The sequence below is a fragment of the Pholcus phalangioides genome, unplaced genomic scaffold (assembly GCF_987345545.1).
Source record: "Pholcus phalangioides strain wild (caught in Gottingen) unplaced genomic scaffold, Ppha-v1.0 ptg000012l_1, whole genome shotgun sequence".
NCBI classification, from domain to species: domain Eukaryota; kingdom Metazoa; phylum Arthropoda; class Arachnida; order Araneae; family Pholcidae; genus Pholcus; species Pholcus phalangioides.
Genome location: NW_028301605.1, coordinates 22480383 through 22501159, shown reverse-complemented (window position 1 = coordinate 22501159; position 20777 = coordinate 22480383). Strand labels below are relative to the sequence as shown.

Below are 20777 nucleotides of genomic sequence, written 5' to 3'. Positions count from 1 at the left end.
ATCGTTCCCGCTTCACTCGTTTTCTGAGTACGACTTCCTTTTATGGTTATAATTTACCTTATACTCATCGAAATTTCCCGTTTGAAGCGTTTTCCGCCTACAACGTTTTTCCTGATAAACATCATAAGCGGGATGCATTGCATATTTTTTCACTTTTATTACCATAAGCGCCGGATCTGATGCGATCGCGCCTGTCGCACACCCTTAAGGACGGCTCTGGTTATACAGGCTTTATCATAGTGAAGGATATCGTTATATCGACAGGAATTTAATAAGTAATTCCAAACAAGATTAAAAAAAAATATATCGTTTTAGAGGGATTTATCGTCGTATCCAGGTTTTACTGTATCTTCATCAGTCCAAGGTTGTTGGGAAATTTTTTGACTGTTGGCAACAGTAAAAAACGGTGCAAAAAAAAAAAAGCTTTGAAACCAAAGCTGTAAACTTACAAGTTACGGGCAGTGTAAAGTTTGTTTACTCACGTTGTGTTTTTTCATAGGAACGTGGTCGACCTGCGGTTGGTTGTGTTTTGTTCTTGTGTCCAATATTTTCAATTTTTTGTCCTTTTGCATCTCTTTCTTTTGCTGACAAGTTCGTCAGGTTTTTTATTTTTTGTTCCGGAATAGTTTTGTCTGTGGTTTTCTCTTTTTTTTTTCCCCTCTTGCAGTGGCGAGAATTAAATAGCACGCCCCAGGGGTGGCGCGCTTAAGCCTAACCTCGGACATGACAAGTCTTTCTGAAACTGACAGTATGAAGATTATTGCATCGACTTCATCGGATAACATTACACAGTCTCTGTCTCACGAGAAAATGGAAGTAAGTGGTTCTGAGAAAAAATCTGACGAACATAATGTATTCACTTCTACCATGTCAGATGGTCAAAAAGCCATTCAAGCGGCCGCTCTGGGCTGTTCATCATTCCAAGTGATGGTGATTTCCCCGCAAATTATCCCAGCTTCGAAGCCTCGTGCCCTGCAGAAGGAGCTAAACACCTACATCAGGAAAAGCAAAGATATCTCAGAGGTGAAATTTACTCGCTCTGGAAAGTGCCTCATTCTAACAATATCAACAGCGAAGTCAACACTGGAGGCACTCATGATCAACCAACTTTTTGGAACTAAAGTATCTACTAAATTCCTACTGGAAAACTGTTCCACAAGATTCCTCGTCAGAAACATAGAATCAGACATCCCTGTGAATGAATTAGCAGAAGAAATCCAAGGGAATAATATAATCCCTCTTGAGCTCCGGCGTTTTATCAAGCAAGGAGTTCCTACCTCCACTGTGTTAGTAACAAAGCTGGGAACACATTTACCTGAGGACATAAAGCTTTGGTTCCTTCGCCAGAAGATTTCTCTTTTCATTGATAGACCGCGACAATGTAAACTATGCTTCAAATTCACACATATTGCAAAATATTGCCCAGCAAGGGCCCAATTTTGTGACAAATGTGGGGAGCAGCACCATGTATCAGTGTGTACAGCTAGTACACTCACCTGTATCAATTGCAAAGGCTCTCACTCAGCGCTGGATAAATCGTGTGTCCAATACAATACAGAATGTAAAGTTTTACAGATCAAAGCAGAGCGCCACGTCTCTATCGCTGTGGCACGACGATCTATTAACACAGAATCATATGCCACGATTACATCCAAAAGTGCTCCTCCTGAAAACACTCAGATTACTTCCACTCTTCAAGTGAACTTCGTGCTTTTAGGGAAGCATTGATAAATGAAATCAAAGCATTGTTACAACCCTTTTCTTCACCACCAGCAAAAATTACTCAAGAATCTGGCGGCAAAAGAAAGATCATCGATTCGAGTGAAATTGAGCAAGTTGACCTCATCCCATCACAAAATCAAAGGTCCTCTTCCCGTTCTTCACGTCCGGGAAAGAAAAAGTGAAGAAAAAAAAAGTAATTTTAGTGTATCTTAGGGGATAAGTTCTCTCCTGGCTTTTTGTTTGTCCTTTCACAATTTTTTTTTTTTCATTCAACACTTCAATCAATAGACTTAATAGCCCATCTGGTCTTTCTATCACACAATGGAATGCCAGGGGTATAAAAAACAAAATCTCTTCTGTGAAACAATTTTTGCTTGAACAGTCTGACATCATTCTCATTCAAGAATCGCATTTGAATCCAATGAAAAATTTTTTCCTGCCTGGTTGCCATATTTATCGTCAAGACAATTCTTCAAATAAAAGAGGTCTTCTCACTGCTATCAAGAAACACATTCCTTCAAAACTGGAATTCCAATATTGCAACGACGAGTTTGAAGCTCTCGTCATCTCTGTCTATTTTAATGACAAAATTATATATATTACAAACTGTTACAGACCTCCTTCATCTTCCTTCTCCACTTCTTACCTCAATATCATAAAAGGAAAAATGGGAGGTTCTTTTATTCTGGCAGGTGACTTTAATGCTCACCATCCAGCCTGGATGTCTCGAGAAACTTCCTCCTCTGGCAATAAAATTTATGACTGGCTCAATCTGAATAATATTGCCCTCATTATTCCATCCAGCCCCACTTACTTCTCTGCTGAGAGGAATTCTTTTATTGACCTGTGTCTCTGTAGCCCTAATCTATTTAGCAATATAACCTGGTCTACTGGGTCAGACCTTTATGGTAGTGACCACATTCCCATTAAGATTTTTCTGGGCGGGATTTATTGCCCGCATCAACAGTCTCACTACTTCATCAATTGGAACAAATTCAGCACAGGCATAGCAAACACTAGATTTCCTGTGTTTAACTCTTTTAATCACTTATATAATTTTATCAAAGATCAATTTCACAATGCTCGAGTAATCTGTGACGCTACTAAAAGTCAGCGGTTGCCTTTAAACTCAGAGTGCAGACAACTCCTTGTTAAAAAAAAGAAGTCCTTTAAGAGATATAGGCAGTCACCTACTGTCGGGAATTGGATTGAATACAAAAGAGCTCATGCTACTTTTCGACATAAATTTCGTTGTTTCAAATTTATGTTTTTTGACTCCCAACTCAGACAAAACAACAATTCAGTACATATCTACAAGATTTTGAGAAAATTCAAGTATATTGGTTCCCATACCTATGACTCGGCACATGCAGTCATTCTTTTTCAAGGTGAAACGCTCATTGACCCTCTCGAGCAAACAAAAGCATTCATGTCCAGATTCCAATGCCTACAACCCCAATCTACAAGTTCTCAAGTCTCCAGCTGCTCTAGAGAATTTAACAGCCAGTTGGAAAAGAAGTTTACCTTTAAGGAACTGCAATCAGCAATCAAAAGAGGTAAAGACTCTGCTCCAGGTCCAGACGATATCCCCAACAAAGCCATTCGACAACTTCCTCCAGATATCCTTCAATTCCTCCTCCAAAATCTCAACTCTCTTTGGATTACATCTTCTGTTCCCGAATCTTTTAAAGAAGGAAAAGTCATCTTCATCCTAAAAAAAGGAAAGCCTTCTACTGATATTAATTCATATAGACCCATCACTATGATCAATACCTTTACAAAGCTGTTCGAACGAATCATTCTCTCTCGTCTTCAATGGATCTCTCTTCAGCACAACTTTTTTCCTCATAATATCTATGGATTTCGTCCTAAAACAGGCACTGAAAGCTGTCTTAGAGATATAGTTGCCTGTATTTATACAAGTTTCTCGAAAGGCCACCAGGGTTATCTGATTGGTTTGGATATACAGAGCGCATATGATAATGTTCCTCATGATATTCTGATTCGTAAACTTTACAACATTGGTTTTGGTACTGTATTTTGCAAGTGGCTCCATTCATATCTGTCTAATAGAAATCATCACATTCATTGGAGGGGCCATACGTCGCCCAGGTTTCATATTAGTAAAGGTCTGCTACAGGGCTCTAGCCTTTCGCCTTTCCTGTTTTCGGTTTTCACACTAGACCTGATCCCGTTAATTCCAAATTTTGTGAAACTTTTTGTATATGCAGATGACTTGATTTTATATGCCAGCTCTCCGGAAGGATACCAAGCAGAGGTTTTTCTTCAGAAATCTATTAGCATTCTTAATTCTTGGGCACAAACGAATGGTCTTCAACTTTCACCTAGCAAATCTCAATTCTGTATTTTCTCCCGCAAAAAAACTAATCACCATCCTTCGTTTAAAATTCATAATTCCCAGATTCCTTACCACCCTTTCATCAAAATCCTGGGAATCTATTTCGACAAAACCTTGAACTGGAAGAAACAAATTCTTCATCTCAAATCTACAGGAGCTTTCTCAAATAACATCTGCCACTCTGTTGCACGGTCAGCTAGAGCCATTCCCTACATAATGTTAAAACCAATTTTCTTATCCATTATTTCAAATATCTTGGGATACGGTGCAATTGCTTGGGCAAACTGCTCGAAATCCCTTCTATCTTCTCTGGATCCCATATATCATTCAGCCATTCGCTCTATTCTTGGTCTTCCCAGAAGCACCTCGGTCATTAAGATGAGATCCCTCCTTCAAATTCCATCATTGGAGAACATTATTCTAAACAGAACTTATATGGCTCTCATCACCGCAGTTAGCTCACCATCTCAAAAATTTACTCTTCCTACTATGAATCGTTCTTCTGTCTTTGGAAATACTGCTCTTTGGAAAAATAGATGCGCCAACTCATCTATTTTCTTAAATCTGCACTCATTTATCCCATTCATGTACAAGGTTCCTCCATGGTCTGTCAACAATGTCTTTATTCAAACTGATGTTTGGGAATTCCAAAAAACGCCCAAAAGCAACCTCTCTTCAATTCTTTTCAATGAATATTTTGAATCGGTGAACAACAACATCATTATTGCTACTGATGCCTCAAAAGCCAAATATACAACTCTTGGTGCTTTTTTCCCCCAGGCTAATGTCACGAAAACATGTACTGCACATCCAAATGCATCTGTTTTCTCCGCTGAAGCTCTTGCAATTGCATATGGCCTCAACTGTCTCAACATCCAAGACAACCCAAACATCACAATTTTTTCAGACTCAAAAGCAGTTCTCCTTGCCCTGAATAATATTAGCATCCACTCACATTCTGTCATCTTGTTGCTCTATAACGTTATTGCGCATATTTGTTCTCAGATAAATTCGCTAACTCTTGTATGGGTTCCAGGCCATGTCAACATCTCTCTGAATGAAATTATTGATAAAGCAGTCCATAATTTAGCCACCACTTCTGTTCCTCTGACAACTCCAGCAGGTTTCTTCATTGAAGACTACAAAGTCAGAACCCGAGACATTCTCACATCAACTTGGCGGAATCAACTTCAAGTGGCTTGTCCATCTCAATTTTCTATTTTCCTCAATTTTGTTGAAAAAATCTCCAGAAAGATGTCATCTCGAAAAATTGAAAACCTTCTTTACAAACTCATTTGCGAGCGAGCTCCGCTCAACAAGTACTTACACACTATTAAAAGACATAGAGACCCCTACTGTTTCAACTGTCCAATGGAAGAATCTGCTTATCACTTCCTTTTCCAGTGTCCTTTTTATCAAAATATTCGCAAGTTTATCCTCATTGATCCTGTTTCAAAAAACTACATTTTAGAGTGGTCAGATCTGATTTCTCTTCCTCCCAACATTATTTCTTGTTTGGTCCAAAAATATATTTGGGCATCCCATCGTTTTGATTGATTGTGTTTTTTTTTTTTTTTTTTTTTTTTTTTTTTTTTTTTTTTTTTTTTTTTTTTTTTTTTTTTTTTTTTTTTTTTTTCTCTGTTCTATCATGACTAAAATAGAGGGCCTCTAGCTTTAGAAGTGCTGCATCGTTGCCCTGTGCAGCTGAAGATATCCCACTCTTCCTTTCCCTTTATTTTGTTTTCCTTTGCTCTTAATTTCTGGGAGCAGTCGACAATGATTAATATATTTTTTTCTTTAATGTAGAAAATCTCTACCAGCCGCAGGGAGAGGGCCTTGCTGTAGCCAAAAACCCTGCTAAAACTAAACCATTGATTGATTGATTGAAACCAAAGCGTATTATTTATGTTTGAAACAGCTTGTGCCATGAGTTGCATGTGATCCGAAGTTTGGCCGTTGTTGTCGATTTCCCCTTATGTTTGGAGAAGTAAACATTCATTTATTTCAGTTGTGGAAGCATCATTAGTTTTTGTTATCGAAGGAAAGGGTTGCGAAGCTTGGAAGTGATATTCGTGAATGAATTTCAGCGGTGAATATAAACGCGCAGTTTTGAATCTTAAGGATGTCATGATGTCAGAATTGCGGTAGAAGCCAAATTTATGAGTAAAATTAAAACCCTTAAATGACTTAAATTATCTGATGACTCTTTCTTATCACTTTTCTATAAAATGGTACTGGAGTGAACTAATAATATTTTTTTGATAGAAAGTGTCCCCCGAAATGGTGAAAGCAATAATTTTGGACGACCCATGTCACTTTCTACCGGTCATTTTTATGCCAAATTTTAATCATGCAATATTTAAAACATGATTGCGAAATACTCTAGGAATGTTTCATGTTAACAGTAATACATTTAGCCAGTATTATGATGCTTTATGAAATGATGCTTGAGTGAACTTTAATATTTTATCTAGAGATGTGAAATTCTCAACAATAATATTTAGGAAAATATTATCATCAAGGAGAATACTCTCCAGAGGAATTTCTATTATAAATAAATTGAGAATAATTCTTATAAATTCTTGATGAGAATATTCTCCTGTTATTTATGATAGTTATATATAATATTCTCTGGAAGGACTACTTTTATAAATTGGGAGAATATTATCAAAAATGATAAGAAACATTTTTAAGTTATTAATAATAATTCTAGAGAATATTCTCCAGTTACAGAAGTCCTTCCAGAGAGTATTCTCAATAATCTCTGTAAATAACTTGAGAGTAATTATTTTCGATAGGAATATATTCTAGAAAATTATAATAGTAATCTGCGAATATTCTGTCCCCGTCTCTCTTCCCATCAAGAAGACTGGTATACTGAAGTTTGTCGCCCACAATATTAAAGTTTAAAACAAGAAAATTTAACCAACATAGCTGAATTGCACAACTTTTAAAGAAATATGAGCGATACAGAATTTAAGTGTGTATGTACATTGAAGGAAACAACAGTTCTGTATCTTCTCATAATGAAGGTGATTATACTTGTATAAGAATAGCTTCCTTTATCGATCGCCTTTGGTTTAATTTTTTGTTTTGAACTTATTTCTGAGAATTTAGGCCTATCTAATTTTAAAATACATTTTTTAAGGTTTTAATCTTAAGGTTTCTAAAATCTTTGTAACCAAACTTTTAAAAACTCATCATGACCAAGAGAATATTCTGAAAATGTTCTTGAACTAAAAGTTGTCATTGGGGGTGTATATGTCAAAAATTGCTGTGTTGTAAATGTTGCAGGCAATGAAAAATGATTTATATATCATAATACAAACAAAATTAGTTAAAAAATTCCATTATTTAAAAGAAAAATGAATATTCTCGATTATTCTTCATTCTTTACATACAGGAGAATATTCTTAGAACATTCTCGTTCTTAGAGAATATTCTTACCTTGCAACTCTAATTTCATCAGTGTCTCAAAATTGTGAAAATAATAAATTTTTCATTGCTTGCGCAATTTTCTGTGAAAAGTAATTTTTATGTAAAATTTTAAGCAAAATTCATGCGGCATTCAAAACACGATTGCAAAAATATCCTAGGAATGAAATGTTTTATGTTCACAAAGTACATTTAGCCAGCAGTGATGCTTTATGAAATGGTACTGGAGTGAATTTTAATAATATTTTTGCAAGACTTTATTCATCTGTCAATTAAGTCACTGAATGATTTTTCAAATTTCTCTAATAATTTTCTTAAGATGATCTTTTACTAAGACACATCCGAAAGAAATGAAAGGATACATGACTTTTTTTTTTGAAATTTTTTTCAAAATTATATATTAAATTATTTTTGCACTATTTTCATTACTAAAATATGAACAGGTATGATTAAAATATACTTGTAAAATGAAATTAAAAAATACGAATAATACTTAGACTACCCATTTAATTTTCTGTAGAAAAAGTCATTTTTACATCAAATTTCAAGTCAAATTCATATAATATTCACAACAGGATTGCGAAAAGATCTAGGAATGTAATGTTTTACGTTCACTGTTACATTTAGCCAGTGACTATGCTCTATAACAACTATCTTCAAAAGGTTGCTCGCGAGCACCATGGGGCTTCTCAAACCACCAGGAGTGCTCAGTGCTTATGTCCAATTTTGTGCTGGTGTGCACTTGATCAACGCTTCTATTAAACACCCTGTAAAAAATTACATTCAAAGATTAAAATTATTCTTTTATGATTTCAGGCATGCCTGTGCCAAAGTTGATGTTAGAGGCTGCTTTCCGTTTGATGATATGCAGTGTTCCAGACTCGAAGGCTGAAGATCCCCGCTCTATAAAATGGTACTGGAGTGAACTTCAATAACATTTTTTGATGAAAAGTCTCCAAATGGTGAAAACAATAAATTTTAAAATACCCTTGTCATTGTCATTTTCTAAGAAAAAGTAATTTTTGTCACATTTTAATCAAAGATCATGTCCTAAAGCAGAACATGCCAAAATCTGTGATGTATATTGCAGAACAATCAGAAAAATTTTTAAGAAAAAATGTAGAAAATACTATTATGGTAATTTTTACTAAAGAATATATCCAGTTAGCAGAGGGTTTGTTGCAGAACATTCTGATTTTGGGAGTTTATGCAATGAACAAACACAAGGGTGGCAAGTTTTTGCCCTAGTGGACAAAGCCTCTGTAAAATCCGCCCCGGCAAAAATTAATATAATTAAAAAATTAAATTTATCTGTTTTCAGTTCTGTAAATAAATAGTCTTTACTTATGAATTTTTTATAACAAATCTGGGTGATGCATATTTTATTTGAATACGTTTTCATATTTTTATTTGTCGAATGTTCATTTTTTACCATGTAATTTTATAAGTTTAACATGTATTTCAAGTTTTTATATTGAAAAGAATATTTTGCAATTGAAAAACTAAGCTTGGTATGTCTTGAGTAAAAAGAATAATTTTTACCAATTTTTTTTTTGCATGGTTTTTTCCACATTTTGCCACTGTCCCGGCAAAAATCCAACTCGAACAAACATGATTGCAAAAAAATTCTATGAATAAAATGTTTTGTGTTCTCACAGTACATTTGATGCTCTATAAAATAGTACTGGAGTGCATTTTAATATTTTTATGTGACACTATTCATCTATCAGTTAAGCTACGAAATGATTTTTCAAATTTTTAAAATTTTCTTAAGATCTTTTAGTAAGACACATTCAAAAGAAATAGAGGGATACATGACTTTTGAAAAAAAAATTTATGTATTAAATTTTTTAACACTATTTTCATGATTAAATTATGAACAGATATGATTAAAATATATTCAGAAAATTAAATTCATATGCTCAAAAAATATTTATTTTATTTTTCCATGTGTCATTTTCTATGAAAAACTCATTTTTATGTCAAATTCTTGTAATGTTCAAAACATGATTGCAAATAATTCTATGAATGAAGTGTGTAATGTCTTGTTTTTTTTCACGGTAGATTCAGGGAGTGATGTTGCAAGTTTGGTACTAAAATTCAAAGGATTGCATGGTAAGCGTGCTCATCAGTTACTCCCAAATTTATTGATGTACATGTGAACTTTTTAAAATTTCATTCTACATATTCTGTATAAAACACTGCAATTGGACAAATACATGTGATAGACCCTGGATTTTGATACAAAACCTTAACAATATATGGCAGAATAAAATTCTAAATTTTGTAATGATACAATAAATATATTTTTAACCATCCATATATTTTAATGCAAAATGGGCTTTGTTTTGTTTATATGATGCTTTGAACCCCAGTTACGTTCATTTTTAGTGTTGCATTTGTACATACAAGTAATCTACCAATAAAAACTTTGAACACATATACAAAACTAATGTCATTTTTGACATTTGCTAGAGTTTGAAACATGATCATTAAAAATCTATTGATTGAATCATTACAAAATTTTAATATATTTTGCCATGTATTGCTAAAGTTATGAACCAAAAATCTAAGCTGTATCACTCGTATTTTGAACATTACTTAAATTTTTCTTAAAATTTTCCATAAAAATGACTTTCATAGAAAATGACGTAGATAGTCTAAAAATGATTCTAAAAGACAAGTTAATTTTTACAACTATAAATAATTTCAGCATTAATTTGGGTGGATAAAACTAATTGAAATCAGTTGTATTAGACTGTTTTCTCAATGCTCAACAGATAAGTGAAATAAAGAGTTAATTTTGCAGCATCTTTGCTGATTTTGGGAAATTTTTAATCATAGATAACAGGATTGATAAAAATCGCGATTAAAAAAAAATTTGAATCAGATTTTTTAAAAATTTAAATTCAATATTTACTCACTTTTAATTCGAAGTTTCAAATGCTAACTCATTAGGAGGATATTAAACAGTTTCCATAACAGTTATAGTTCTTAAGTTTTAGACAATATTATGCTCTAATCGTTTTTGACAAATGAAGTACTTTCATTTCTAGCTCTTTGCTGAGCATTGTAAATATTGTTTATGCCTCTGCATGCCCTAAAAATACAGAAGACAATTGAATACTACAAACCTAGAATAGGCATATGTGTCCAACTGCTTTGTAATGCAAACTGTTGTTTCACCTATACACAAACTATGCATAGGCACTGGAACTTAGGAGCTGAGGCCATTTGAGCCCTTTCCCCCCCCCCCCCCCAATAAATTTTGCAAGGAGTTATATATGCAACTGACATTCATTAATTTATTCAATTTAAATATTCAAGACTAATATTGTTAGATTGAAAGAATTATATTCATATATTTTTTCTCAAATGATGTATATTTTACCGGAAGTATTAAATTCGGGGCATTCTATAGAATGCTGGTCATTTTAGGCAAAGTATGGAATACCGGTTTTATTTTATACTTTGCCTAGGCATTCTATAGAATCACTATCCATTCCAAAGAATGACGAAAGACAATCAGACAAAATACGAAATTCTTCATGTATAAAACAAACTTTGACAAAATTTTCATTAGATGAGCTGCAGGATGCCTAATGCCCCTAATGAAAAGGAGCGAAATTCTCACTAGAGCCAAAGGGAAATGTTTCCGGGAAAAATTGTGTGAAATTTCAATTTTTGATGAAAATCTAATAACTTATATCGCCCTTCAACAGATTCCTTCTCACATGAGCCAAAGGAAGCAACAGACAATTTTTTTAGTAATTTTTTATCAGCAAAAATTTTAATCTGCTGGCATTTTTTTTTTTTTGTACCTACAACTGTACAGATATTCAAGCATTACTTTACTCACAATTTGAAATAAAGATGGCAGCGCCAAGTTCAAGCATAAGATACGCAAATAGACGGTTAGGTATAGACATATATGTACACACTTTTGACACAACTCTCCTCTGAAAGGAGGTAACAAGGTAGTAAATTGCTTGATGATGGTAGACCAGAGTTTTGCTGGGTTTAAAAGGACCAATTACACACACTATGATATTTTATTAAACATGTTAAAAGTTCCAGTGCAAAACTGATTTAATGTGCAGTAACATTGTAATTCAGCGTGAGAAACAATCAACGAGATCGCAGGAACTAGACATCTGCTTTATTAAAAGTGTTTTTCAAATATTTCTCCATCTGGTAATTTTTTCTAAATTTGTAAAAAATCTCTGCCAAGTAGTTTCTCCAAATATTTTTTTAAAAGAAACTAAACATCAGTTTTTAGTTTAAAATAGCAGTTTCTTTAAATATTTGTAGCTGCATCTCATAAAATTCAGTGAGATTATAAAATGTGCTGATTAAAGTACAGCTATAATACATAGGTTATATACAGGGTCTTTATAATTAAAGCTCCACTTTGAAATGGAAAACTACTGGACAAAATGTTATCAAACTTGGTAATAGTTTACGGGAGGTCACATGGGATTCAATTTTTTGCAAAAAAAGTTTAAAAAGTCGCCACTAGTGAGGGATAGCGCTGTATGCAATATTGTTAAACGAAATAAGACATGAAGCCATTGGTTTGAAATGTTTTTAATAGTTTCTAAAACGAAACTGTGTGTGGGATTATATATAATTGTAATGGCACTGATACACCGACATGTTCATAACATTCCTCCTGATATGCTAAGCGCTACTGTTGAGAATGCAGTAATAAGATTCAACCTGCTTTCAGAAAATGGTGGATGTCACATTGAACATGCTTTAGAAATGATTAAAAACATTTTAAACCCATGTCTTTGTCTTAACAATATTGCATACAGTGTCATTCCCTACTGGTGGTAAGTTTTTTAACTTTTTTTCTTTGCGGAAAATTAAATTCCATGACCCTGTAAATTATTACCAAGTTTAATGACATTTTGCTCAGTAGTTTTCCATTTCAAAGTAGAGCTTTAATTATAAAGCCGCTGTATAACAGTTGATATAACAATTATACATAAGGTAGACAAGATTTTCATTTGAATTTGGGGAGCGATTTTTTTAAAATATTTCTTTGATTATTAAGGTAAAAGAAATAACTGAATAAATAATTTTATTTATTCAGTTATTTCAATAACTGAAAAAGAAGAGATGAAATAATGGGAAAAGTATAGTCATATTTTCAAATTTTAAAGTCATATTTTTAGGTTTTTTCACATCTTAAAAATCTGAGCTCTATTAATTATGATAAAAACAGTCAACTCTCACTTATCTTATACTATAAAAGTTAGAAAAGGTCTTTTATAAAACTTGAAAAATGCAACCAAAAAGCATATTGGTTATATTCGAACATGTGTCAATTAGTGAAAAAAATTAACTATTAAAAAATTAATGAGAGTTATTGCATGATTATTGAAAGCAATGATTTCAAGGTATATTGAGAAGAATACAGTTCGAAGATTCATCAAATGATTAAATTAATAATTTCGGAATGAATTAATAATTTCATGAAACAAATAATTCTAGAATAAATGAAACTAATAATTCTATGTAAAATAAATGAAATAATTTCAGAATTTATGAAAATCAGAATCACTGAAAGAAATAATTTTTGTCACATATAGTTTCAGAATTAGTGAAAAAAATAATTTATAAATCAATAATTTTGTATTTTCCTGATAGAAATTATTTCGTAATCAATAAAAGAATAATTGCATAATTAATAAAATAATTGTATAGTTATTGAAAGAAATGATTCCAATATATAAATTGCCAAGGAATCATTTCAATTATTAAATTCAGATTATAAAATTAATCTCAGAATTAATTTAATCAAAATTGATAATAAAAGAAGTAATTTAAGAAAAAGTAATTCTTCGATTATTTTTGTCCCCGTTTAACTCAGGACCCCATTGGCTCCTTTAATGGAGATGTCGCTAAATTACACAAGTTGGTGGCCCGCAGGCTTCATGAGAAGTTTGGCCTTCAGTTTTGTCTACCATGCCGAAGAAAGGTTGAAGACCTTTGTAATATAGGAAGCAATTCCGAAGAGAACACTTTCATATAACAGTGGGAAAATTGATTATAATAACACTTAGATTTGGTACCGGACACTGAAAATTGCTTACTGTAAATAAATGTAGATTATTGCTTGACAAATCCTGGCTGCCAGGTCGTCATGCCAACTAGAAAATCTGTGTTGTGATCTAAAATTTTTTGTATGCCGTTGTTAAATTGAAGCTTAAGAATTGTGCGTAATTGACAGCGCATCATTTGAGATGGGATAGGGGATAATAAGCCCCAGGAGTCAAAGAAACTTTATTTAAGATCATTTTTCTTGTGCAAGGGCTTATACTTGGCTCCTAAGAAATTCTGCTGGCACCAAATTTTTTTTTTCAATTTGTCAAGCCCTGATGTAGATAACAGTTAAAGATATATTACTTATGTGTGTTAAATGAAATGAAATTATGGATTATATGAACATGTGTGATAATTTAATACATATTTTTCCAGCAATGGCTCAGGTTTTCTTGGACCACCTGCTTATATCTTCCTTGAGACACAGCGGCAGGCCATGGTGAGGAGGAGGTAATTCAATATGTATGTTCAATTTACAACAAAAGTTGCTATGATATTTTGATAACTGGAAAATGAATTTATTATGCATGATGCTATAGTGATTGGAATAACTATATTGCTGCAAAATATCAGCAAAGCATGAAAACGTTTAAAAAAGTTTCACAACATCAGATGACTGAGAAGTAGAACTTGTTGCTCGCTTTGATATCCTTTCATAATCAATCAGAAGAAATATCTTGCAATGTCTGCTGCCCAGGGCGGCATGCTGAAAGGGCCGGCAAATTTGAATGATCAATTTTCAAGAAAATTGAACTAATGTGGGAACAAGGCTGTGAAATTTTGTATAGCCCGCGCACAGATGGTAAACAAATGAATCTGCCTGTGCCTAAAGCAGGGGTCTTCAATGCATGACCCACAGGCTTCATTTGGTCCTTAAAGCTTTTTGAAAGGAATAATTTCGGAATTGAGAAATAATTTCAGAATTGATGAAAATAGTTTGAGAATTTTTGAAACAAATAATTACAGAATTAGTGAAAAAGACACATAAATCAGTTAGAAATAATTTCGGGATTTCTGGTTGGAATTATTACACAATAAGAGAATAATTTCATAATTATTGAAAGAAATGATTCAAAGATATATTCAGGAGAATTAATTTTTCAGAATCACTGAAGTAAGTAAAAAATCATTTTGAGTCATTCCAGATTAAAATTCATCACAGAATTAATTGATTCAATCTTTAATTATATAATCAAAAACTTTTTCACAATTAATGGAAAATATTTCAGAATAGATGAAAGCCTCCATTCTATATTTCTGTCCCTGTTTAACTCTGAGCCCCATTGACCACTTCTATTTTATTTATTAACTAGCTATAATACCTACTACTTCACCAAACACCAACTCTGGCCATATCGCTATATTGCAATTTACTGCCATTAGCGAGATGGGTTGGAAGTGAAGGTGCTGTCTATCGGTGGTCGCCTCGAGTTCGTTAGGGAAAATAACTTATCTATTTTCTGCCTTGGGTTCGAACCCGGGACCCTGACAACAACCTACACGATGGTAGACGGGCATCTTACCACCATGCCACTCGGGCACAGCTATAATACTTGGCACTGCCCAGGTTTTCTTTAATGAGGCTTTTTGGATCATGTGATATCTCCCTCTTTCTTTGAGAGGCATACAAACCGTGTCTAAGTTAACCAATATGGCGACTTCCTGCATGACTCATGAAATAAAAAAGATCTAGATTTAAAGAAACCTAGAAATGACTATATTTTTTTCCCTTTTTTAAGGGGTGCTAAGTATTTCGACCCCCTCCCAACTTCAACTTATCCATCTGCCTATTTCAGCTTTCAAAAAAATGCTTCATTAAAGCTGTGGAATTTTTTCGATGTACTTTTTTACGGAACCATAATTAATTTTAAATTATGATGAACTGTATGAATTTGTGCAGTTGAATATAAAAGACAATACGGAGAACTTAATTTTCATGCTTGAGAAGATATAAATAAAAAGTTGAAATCAATGTTATTGCATGAATATCCAACTCAAAAGTATAGGTCCGACTAATTAATTCATATTTAATCTCCTGGGCTTTGTATATCTCTAAGCGAACTCAATATCTCAAAAATCGAGAATTCAATACAATTTTTAAAATTATCTTTTTGACCCCCACTAAAGTTCCGCATTTTTACAGTAAGATCGGCAATTTTAACGCTGATTTCTATGGAGATCGCCCTTTTCCTGACCGTCAAAGCAATGCAGATGATGATTATGGCAACTATTGAAAATGCCTCATTACTGGGAGTATTGAAAATGTGGCCAACCATTATAAAGGTATAAACTATTATACATATGCTAACAGGATTAGAGAAGTGGCAAACCATTGTAAAGGCATAAAACACACATCTGAAACGCATTGCTAGGGAACCATGGTAACCAAAGTAAACGTTCGGAAAGTGATTGTTGAAGGCCAAAAACCATTGTTGCCCGAGTTTTTTGCCCATTTGGGGCACTTGCCCTGCTCTGACAAAAGTTTAAAGTAGCCTATCGTTCACATCGGGTCCCATTTGGTATATATGCAAAATTTGACGACGATCGATCTAAAATTGTAGATTTTTATAGAGAACATACACACAGAAAACCAATTTTATATATATAAATTTATTAGCTTGAGACTGAAGCCCACATGTAAACACAGTTACACCGAACAAAAAATTAAAAAAAAAAGGGGGGGGGGGTGAATTGAGATACGTACATGTTAAATAGACACTGGTGTGCATATGAGAACATCTAGGCACAAAATTCAAAGTATAAAATAAGCATATTTTGCGCGGGCATGTTACAAATACAAGTTTTTGTAGATTTGACAAAATTCCAGACCTGATCTGGCTTTGTATTCAAAAAACTGATTAAATCAGAAAGAGAGGGGGTGATCGATATCAAAAAGATGATCGGGTATATGGAAATTAGCATCGGGCAAGTACAAAAAAAAAAAAGGGAAAGTCTGGTGCATCGCCTGTCGCAGAGAAGGCAGTGGTAATTTAAATGGCTGCAACACGCAAAACAAAATTACAATGAGTCTGTAAAAGAGCTAATGTGTATGTTTTGTTGTTAGAATTATTGAGGTATGGCTCTGGGCAGGAGGAGAGATCAAGATATCTATAGAAAGGGTTATAGAATTGCTGAGCACAATTTTTTGGGTAAAGTTATTTGCAAAAATATCAATTAAGGATTCCAAGAGTGGTCCAAAAGAAGAAAGCGAGCCGTTTTGTTTCACGTTACGCGATTCATTTGGAAGAAATTTCGACAGAAAAATATATAGAAAGCCAGTATCCCCAGCCTTGTTTGGCATAGAAACACCATTTCATAAAAAGTTCAAAGAGTTGGGTAAATGCCTGATATGGTCAAGTTGAAGAAAATTGTTTTGAACTTTTAAAATCTCTCTCTTAAGAGGAAAAAATTGTGGGGAGGGAATCTTCCCACTATTTTGTCTCTGAACATTGCCACTACGGAGAGGCTTAGGCCCAAGGTTGACACGCACACACATGCATGTAAATTCTAAATTCTATTTCTACATGTTAAATTCTGGTTTATAGAAATTTTGACTAGCATTTTGCCCTTGGCATGTTTCATCACTCATTTCATCATTCATTTTACCAGTGTCACTCACACTTATACAATCACTCACTTGATCACTCTCTCGTACATTCAATCGCACACTTATTTGCTTACTCAATCATAGTCATTCACCCACTTATACTATCAAGCATACAACCAATCACTTGGTCACTGATACAGGGCAGGCAAAATGTCTGGAACAAAATTTACCTGGGGAAGAAACATACCAGGGCGAAATATTGCATGCCAAATTTCTGGATCTCCTAGATTTTCTGGCAAAATGCTATTAAAAAAAAAAAATTTAATTTTGAAAAACTTTTCACTTGAAGGAATCTGGTGTTTAGTTTCTTTTAAAAAAATATTTGGAGAAACTATTTGGCAGAGATTTTTTACAAATTTTCAAAAAACTACCAGATGGAGAAATATTTGAAAAACGCTTCTAATAAAGCACACACACAGATGTCTAGTTCCTGCGATCTCGTTGATTGTTTCTCATGCTTAATTACAATGTTACTGCACATTAAATCAGTTTTGCACTGGAACTTTTAACATGTTTAATAAAATATCATAGTGTGTGTAATTGGTCCTTTTAAACCCAGCAAAACTCTGGTCTACCATCATCAAGCAATTTACTACCTTGTTACCTCCTTTCAGAGGCGAGTTGTGTCAAAAGTGTGTACATATGTCTATACCTAATATACCTAACCGTCTATTTGCGTATCTTATGCTTGAACTTGGCGCTGCCATCTTTATTTCAAATTGTGAATAAAAAGTAATGCTTGAATATCTGTACAGTTGTAGGTAAAAATTCTGTAACTTCTACTCTGAGCCCTCAACTTTAGGCAGTGCCAGAATTACAGGAAGAGACAAAGGAGGACAACACCAAAGTAGGAGGAGTGACAGTGTTAGATATAAAAAAATTTAAAAATGAGAAAAAAACATAACGTAAAAACATTATATAGGATTGGAGTTGTGCAGATTCATGGGGAACAGTGATAAAACCAAGTCCACTACCTTCCTGACAAAAGCCTGTTGTTAGGCATGATGAAAATGCATTAAACACAAAAGATCTTGAGTAAATGGAAAAATTTAATGTTAAGATACAGATAAAGTTCTCATTGAAAACTGACTGAAACAGATATGGGAGTTATTGGAGTTCGTCTTATCGGGAATTGACCATAGTTTTCCCTGAATGTTTGTATGGCAATGAAAGATTATTTTAGATTAATTTTCTTTACAAGACTTGCTAGAAAACATGTTTGGTGGTTGACAGAAGTTAAAATCTTGAAAAAAAAATTTCTGTGAACTTTGATTTTTATGGTTCATTCTCGAGTTTGTGTGTGCGCAAATCAATTTAAATTAGAGCTGGGAATTGATTAAGATTTTAAACTGCTTAATCAAAAAATGTTAATCGATTAATCAGATTTTGATTGAATATTTTTTGTATTTAGCATTATAAATGCTATAAAGATATATTTCATTCATTTCACACCCACCGGTTCGGTAGATGCAAAAAAATATAGGAATAGGTTAAAAAATTAAGCTGTCCACTTCAATCAATTTATTATGCTGAACATAATTGCCAAAACTTGTAATTTCTTCACCTTGATCTTGCCGTTTTTTTAAAAAAATCTGTTAGTTTCGGTTATTATTCACTGATTTCAAAACTACTTTTGATTGTACTGGTGCTTGTTTTTCCAGAAACTTTTCTTGAATGGTATTCATGAGGAGATGAGCTGATACTTCCAAGAGAAATGCGAAAAATCACGGTTTATATAGTGGAGACAATAAATTTTGATCGTCTTCTAAAACTCTCACTAAACTTAATTTGAAACTGAAATCATCAGATTTGGTTGAATCTAATTTTATCAAAATATTGATTCAAATATTATTAAATATAGTGACTTATACAAAATGTTCTGTGTAGAACAGGATTTACATGCCATATAATCTGTTTTTTCAAAAAAATCAAGTTAATTCACAAACTTTCAATAAAAATTTTAATCATTGATCGAGTCGATTAACTCAACTAAACTTTTTAACTGTGATTAACAATTGATCGATTAACTGACCTGATTAATAGGACCAGTCCTAATTTATATCATTTTAGAATGTATCTGTACTGATATTCATATGTCAATTACATTTGATGCCATTAATTCTTCTTTCAATGGTTTTTTTCAAAAAAAAGTTTTTATATGAACGTGAGATTATTAGTGTTTTAAAATATGTAATTTAATTATCAGGTTGCAAAAACTGTGCTGGAAGAAGAAATGGACGCAGGTTACATTTGATACTTGAGGGGATGACCTCAACTTCACAATGCTCTATTTGGCTTCTATAAAGGTCAAGGGGATCTTCGTTCAAAAGCTCTTGAGAAAAAAGTGAAGTAAGTTTATGTTACTTATAATAGGGCCTGACAAATCTCATACTCCAGGTCACCATGATGACTAAGCTGGTATTGGTGCCCGGAATTTTCTATGCGTGACTATTAAATTTCCATCTAAGAACAAACCAAATTTTTTTGGAATTTCTGTAAAAGATATGGGTCGGTGCCTGGATCTGTTTTTGATGACTTGTCAATCCCTGACTTATAACATATTTTTCATTTTGAAAAGTTTACTGAAACATTATCAGGTAAACTTGAACTAAATCTCGCCCTAGACAGCAACAGGCCTACAATGGTACAACTACTCAACCATTACACTTCACTTCTGAAATATAGGTGGCAGCACTAAAAAAATCAGACAACACTATACACACTCAAAGACTGTTAGGTACACACACTCTCACACTTCCAGCACAACTCACTATGTAGTTAATTGCCCATAGCAATAGGCTGGAGTTGTGCATGGATTGAAAGAAAGAAAGGTAAACTTGAAAAAAAAAATAAGGCTACGAAAATATTAAGAAATTTCCTGAACCCGTAATTTTTACCAAAATTAGTCATATTTTGCAGATGCAAATTTCACTGCTTTGAGAACAAATATCATTGTAAAGTCTGCAAATTTCATTCACCAATAATGGAATCTTGAAAAAGGAAGGCGTTGGGTCAAATTTTTGTAGAAAAAAAAAAATGTTGTCTGTATTCGTATTTTTGTACACGCCATCTAATAAGACAAAATATTTTTTTACATAAGTGTGTTAAACCAAGGGTGATCAACCTTTTGGAAAGTGCGTTACTTCATTGGTATGAAAACGTGTTGTGGGTCACTTAAGGGCAGTATTCACCAACAGATTTTATAAGATCGACGCTGATTGGTTAGATTAAGGTTTTTTAACAATATATGTTGATCTCTTATCCAAAAATTGTGACTATAGTTTAAACTATGTTGGTGAATACTGCCTTAAATGATCTGGAAATGGGCTGTGGATCACTTAAGTGATCTGTAAATGTTGGTAGCCACTGTGGTGGTCATAGTGACAGACTCACATCGCTAGGATCCGGATTCAAACCCCATCTCCGCCGCAGTGGTGGTCGGCTGAAGTTGGTTTTCCACTTAAGTGAACTTGTTTTGATCCACTTAAGTGATCTGTAAATGTGCCACAGACTGCTTGAATGATCTGGAACTGTTTTGCGGCT

At 33.5% G+C, this 20777-nt stretch overlaps 1 long non-coding RNA gene across 9 annotated transcripts in view; it reads left to right on the top strand.

Annotated features, from left to right (window-relative positions):
* Positions 1 to 5970: 5970 nt before the first annotated feature.
* LOC149079867 (uncharacterized) overlaps positions 5971 to 20777 on the top strand; it is a 29301-nt gene continuing 14494 nt past the window's right edge. For 2 of the 9 annotated variants that reach the window (XR_016193691.1, XR_016193695.1), the window contains exons 1-5: positions 5971 to 6068; positions 8333 to 8429; positions 9581 to 9631; positions 14003 to 14077; positions 19441 to 19583. This is a non-coding gene — a long non-coding RNA (uncharacterized LOC149079867). Of the gene's footprint in view, positions 6245 to 8332; positions 8479 to 9580; positions 9632 to 14002; positions 14090 to 19440; positions 19584 to 20777 lie in introns of all 9 variants that reach the window. The other 7 variants (XR_016193688.1, XR_016193693.1, XR_016193696.1 and 4 more) reach the window with 6 other exon arrangements.